The sequence below is a fragment of the Sorex fumeus genome, unplaced genomic scaffold (genome assembly GCF_029834395.1).
Source record: "Sorex fumeus unplaced genomic scaffold, SorFum_2.1 ptg000116l, whole genome shotgun sequence".
In the NCBI taxonomy this organism is placed as follows: domain Eukaryota; kingdom Metazoa; phylum Chordata; class Mammalia; order Eulipotyphla; family Soricidae; genus Sorex; species Sorex fumeus.
Window position 1 is genome coordinate 332,407 of NW_026606173.1, and position 5,634 is coordinate 338,040.

A 5,634-nucleotide genomic window follows, 5' to 3' on the forward strand; every position below is an offset into this window, starting at 1 on the left:
CAATGCTGCCTCTTAGTGGTCTGTTCACACTCGAAACCGTGCTGTTCATTGGCTATCCACTCAATATCGGTCAGCTCTTCAATATCCTGTCCAGACTATCCAGATTTCTAAATGTTGGCAATCACCACTACAGAATGTTCCATTCAATCACGCGAATCTGGAATTCATCAGAGTCTCCACTCCTGGAAGGTTTTCGTGACACCACTGGTAAATGTCCAAGGAAGACAATGCTGGTTTTAAGCCGCCTGCTAACACACACAGCCGTGCTGTTCAATTTGCTATCCACCCAACCCTATTCAGCTCTACATTTTCCTGTCCTCATAACCCAACCTTCAGAAATAATTGGTATCTCCTCCACAGAATGTTCCGTTCATTCACTGCGAATCTTAAATTCACCTGACTCTCAACTCCCGGCGGGTTATCGTTACACCACTTGTGAATGTCCAAGTAAGCCAATGCTGGTTTTCAGTGGCCTGTTCATACTAAGAGACGTGCTGTTCATTTGGCTATCCACTCCACCCTGTTCAGCTCTACATTTTCGTGTCCACAAAACCCAGCCTTCAGAAATCATTGGAATCACCACTAGAGAATGTTCCATTCATTCACTGCGAATCTGGAATTCATCTGAACCTCCACTCCTGGCAGGTTTTCGTTACGCCACTGGTGAATGTCCAAGAAACTCAATACTGGTTTTCAGAGGCATGTTCAACTCGCAGAAGTGCTGTTCAATGGGCTATGCACTCAATATTGGTCAGCTCTTCATTTTCCTCTCCACACAAACCAGCCTTCAGAAATCATTGGGATCTCCACTACAGACTGTTCCATTCATTCACTGCGATTCTGCAATTCATCTGACTCTCCGCTCCAGGCAGGTTTTCATTACAGCACTGGTGAATGACCAAGTAATCCAATGCTGGTTTTCAGCCGCCTTTTCACACTCGCAGTGTGCTGTTCAATTGTCTATCCACTCAAACCTGGTCAGCCTTTCATTTTCTTTTCCACAATATCAGACTTCAGAAATCATTGGAATCGCCAGTACAGAATGTTCCATTCATTCACTGCCAATCTGGAATTCATCTGAATCTGCACTCCAGGTAGGCTTTCATTACACCACTTATGAATGTCCAAGTAACACAATGCTGGTTTTCAGCGGTCTGTTCACACTCTAAGCCCTGCTTTTTACTGGGTATCCACACAACTGTGGTCAGCTCTTCATTTTCATGTCCAAACAATCCAGACTTGAGAAATCATTGCAATCTCCAGTACAGAATGTTCCATTCATTCACTGCGAATCTGGAATTCAACTGAATCTCCACTACCTGCAGATTTATCTTACACCACTTGTGAATGTCCAAGTAAAACAATGCTGGTTTTCAGAGGCCTGTTCATGTTCGCAGTCGTGCTGTTCAATTGGCTATCCACTCAACCTGTTTTGCTCCTCATTTTCCTGTGCACACAACCCAGCCTTCAGAAATCATTGTAATCTCCACTACAGGATGTTCCATTCATTCACTGGGAATCTGGAATTCATCTGAATCTGCACTCCACGCAGGCTTTCGTTACACCACTGCTGAAAGTCGAAGTAATGCAATACTGGTTTTCAGTGGTCTGTTCACATTCGAAGCCGAGGCTTTTTACAGGCTATCCACTCAACACTGGTCAGCTCTTCATTTTCGTGTCCCCACAATCCAGATTTCAGAAATCATTGCAATCTCCACTACAGAATGTTCCATTCATTCACTGCGAGTCTGGAGTTTATCTGATTCTCCACTCCCGCCTGGTTAACATTACACCACTTGTGAATGTCCAAGTAAGCCAATGCTGGTTTTCAGAGGCCTGTTCATACTCGCAGCCGTGCTGTTTAATTGACAATTCACTCCACCCTGTTCAGCTCTTCATTGTCCCACCACACTACCAGCCTTCAGAAATCTTTGTTATCTCCACTACAGAATGTTCCATTCATTCACTGCGAATCTGGAATTCATCTGACTCTCAACTCCACGCAGGTTTTCATTACACCACTGTTGAATGTCCAAGTAACCCAATGCTGGTTTTCAGCGGCCTGTTCATATTCGCAGCCCTGCTGTTTACTTGGCTATCGATTCAAGCCTGGTCAGCTCTTCATTTTCCTGTCCACACAACACAGGCTTCAGAAATCATTGGAATCTCCTCTACAGAATGTTCCATTCATTCACTGCGAATGTGGAATTCAACTGACTCTCCACTCCATGCAGGTTTTCCTTACACCACTGATGAATGTCCAAGTAACCCAATGCTGGTTTTCAGCTGCATGTTCACACTCGCAGCCATGCTATACAATTGGCTTTCCACTAAATCCTGATTAGTTCTTGATTTTCCTTCCACACGACCCAGCCTTCAGAAATCATTGGAATCTCCACTAGAGAATGTTCCATTCATTCACTGCGAATCTGGAATTCCTCTGAACCTCCACTCCCGGCAGGTTTTCGTTACACCACTGTTGAATGTCCAAGTAACCCAATGTTTTAAGTGTTTTCTTCACAAGCGCAGTGGTGCTGTTCAATTGGCTATCCACTCAACCCTGGCCAGCTCTACATTTTCCTGTCCACACCACAGAGACTGGAGAAATCATTGTTATCTCCACTACAGAATGTTCCATTCATTCACAGCGAATCTGGAATTCATCTGAATCTCCACTCCCGGCAGGTTTTCGTGACACCACTGGTAAATATCCAAGTAAGCCAATGTTGGTTTTAAGTGGCCTGCTCATACTCTCAGCCGTGCTGTTCAATTTGCTATCCACTCAACCCTCTTCAGCTCCATTTTCCTGTCCACATAACCCAAACTTCAGAAACAATTGGTATCTCCTCCACAGAATGTTCCATTCATTGACTGCAAATCTGAAATTCATCTAATTCTCAACTCCCGTCAGGTTTTCGTTACACCACTTGTGAATGTCCAATTAAGCCAAAGCTGGTTTTCAGTGGCCTGTTCTTACTACGAGACGTGCTGTTCATTTGGCTATCCATTCCACCCTGTTCAGCTCTACATTTTCGTGTCCACAAAACCCAGCCTTCAGAAATCATTGGAATCACCACTAGAGAATGTTCCATGCATTCACTGCGAATCTGAAATTCATCTGAATCTCCACTCCCGGCAGGTTTTCATTGCACCACTGCTGAATGTTCAAGTAACGCAATGATGGTTTTCAGCGGTCTATTCACACTCGAACCCGTGCTGTTCACGGTCTAGCGAATCAACACTGGTGAGTTCTTCTTTTTCCAGTTCAGACAATACAAACCTCAGAAACCATTGCAATCTACACTACAGAATGTTTCATTCATTCACGCGAATCTTGAATTCATCTTGTTCTCCACTCCCAGCAGGTTTTCGTTTCACCACTGGTGAATGTCCAAGCAACCCAAGGCTGGTTTCAGCTGCGTGTTAACACTCGCAGCCGTGCTGTTCAATTGGCTATCCAGTGAACGCTGGTTAGCTCTTGATTTTCCTTCCACACACCGAGCCTTCAGAAATCATTCTTATCTCCACTTCAGAATGTTCCATTCGTTCCCTGCGAATCTGGAATTCCTCTGACTCTCCACACCAGGCAGATTTTCCTAACAACACTGGTGAATGACCAGGTAATCCAATGCTGGTTTTCAGCGGCTGTTCACACTCACAGCCTTGCTGTTCAATTGGCAATCCAGTCAAACCTAGTCAGCTCTTCATTTTCCTGTCCACACAACCCAGCGTTCAGAAATCATTGGAATCTCTACTACAGAAATTTCCATTCATTCACTGTGAATCTGGAAATAATCTGAATCTGCATTCCAGGAAGGCTTTCGTTACACCACTGATGAATGTCCAAGTAATGCAATGCTGCCTCTTAGTGGTCTGTTCACACTCGAAACCGTGCTGTTCATTGGCTATCCACTCAATATCGGTCAGCTCTTCAATATCCTGTCCAGACTATCCAGATTTCTAAATGTTGGCAATCACCACTACAGAATGTTCCATTCAATCACGCGAATCTGGAATTCATCAGAGTCTCCACTCCTGGAAGGTTTTCGTGACACCACTGGTAAATGTCCAAGGAAGACAATGCTGGTTTTAAGCCGCCTGCTAACACACACAGCCGTGCTGTTCAATTTGCTATCCACCCAACCCTATTCAGCTCTACATTTTCCTGTCCTCATAACCCAACCTTCAGAAATAATTGGTATCTCCTCCACAGAATGTTCCGTTCATTCACTGCGAATCTTAAATTCACCTGACTCTCAACTCCCGGCGGGTTATCGTTACACCACTTGTGAATGTCCAAGTAAGCCAATGCTGGTTTTCAGTGGCCTGTTCATACTAAGAGACGTGCTGTTCATTTGGCTATCCACTCCACCCTGTTCAGCTCTACATTTTCGTGTCCACAAAACCCAGCCTTCAGAAATCATTGGAATCACCACTAGAGAATGTTCCATTCATTCACTGCGAATCTGGAATTCATCTGAACCTCCACTCCTGGCAGGTTTTCGTTACGCCACTGGTGAATGTCCAAGAAACTCAATACTGGTTTTCAGAGGCATGTTCAACTCGCAGAAGTGCTGTTCAATGGGCTATGCACTCAATATTGGTCAGCTCTTCATTTTCCTCTCCACACAAACCAGCCTTCAGAAATCATTGGGATCTCCACTACAGACTGTTCCATTCATTCACTGCGATTCTGCAATTCATCTGACTCTCCGCTCCAGGCAGGTTTTCATTACAGCACTGGTGAATGACCAAGTAATCCAATGCTGGTTTTCAGCCGCCTTTTCACACTCGCAGTGTGCTGTTCAATTGTCTATCCACTCAAACCTGGTCAGCCTTTCATTTTCTTTTCCACAATATCAGACTTCAGAAATCATTGGAATCGCCAGTACAGAATGTTCCATTCATTCACTGCCAATCTGGAATTCATCTGAATCTGCACTCCAGGTAGGCTTTCATTACACCACTTATGAATGTCCAAGTAACACAATGCTGGTTTTCAGCGGTCTGTTCACACTCTAAGCCCTGCTTTTTACTGGGTATCCACACAACTGTGGTCAGCTCTTCATTTTCATGTCCAAACAATCCAGACTTGAGAAATCATTGCAATCTCCAGTACAGAATGTTCCATTCATTCACTGCGAATCTGGAATTCAACTGAATCTCCACTACCTGCAGATTTATCTTACACCACTTGTGAATGTCCAAGTAAAACAATGCTGGTTTTCAGAGGCCTGTTCATGTTCGCAGTCGTGCTGTTCAATTGGCTATCCACTCAACCTGTTTTGCTCCTCATTTTCCTGTGCACACAACCCAGCCTTCAGAAATCATTGTAATCTCCACTACAGGATGTTCCATTCATTCACTGGGAATCTGGAATTCATCTGAATCTGCACTCCACGCAGGCTTTCGTTACACCACTGCTGAAAGTCGAAGTAATGCAATACTGGTTTTCAGTGGTCTGTTCACATTCGAAGCCGAGGCTTTTTACAGGCTATCCACTCAACACTGGTCAGCTCTTCATTTTCGTGTCCCCACAATCCAGATTTCAGAAATCATTGCAATCTCCACTACAGAATGTTCCATTCATTCACTGCGAGTCTGGAGTTTATCTGATTCTCCACTCCCGCCTGG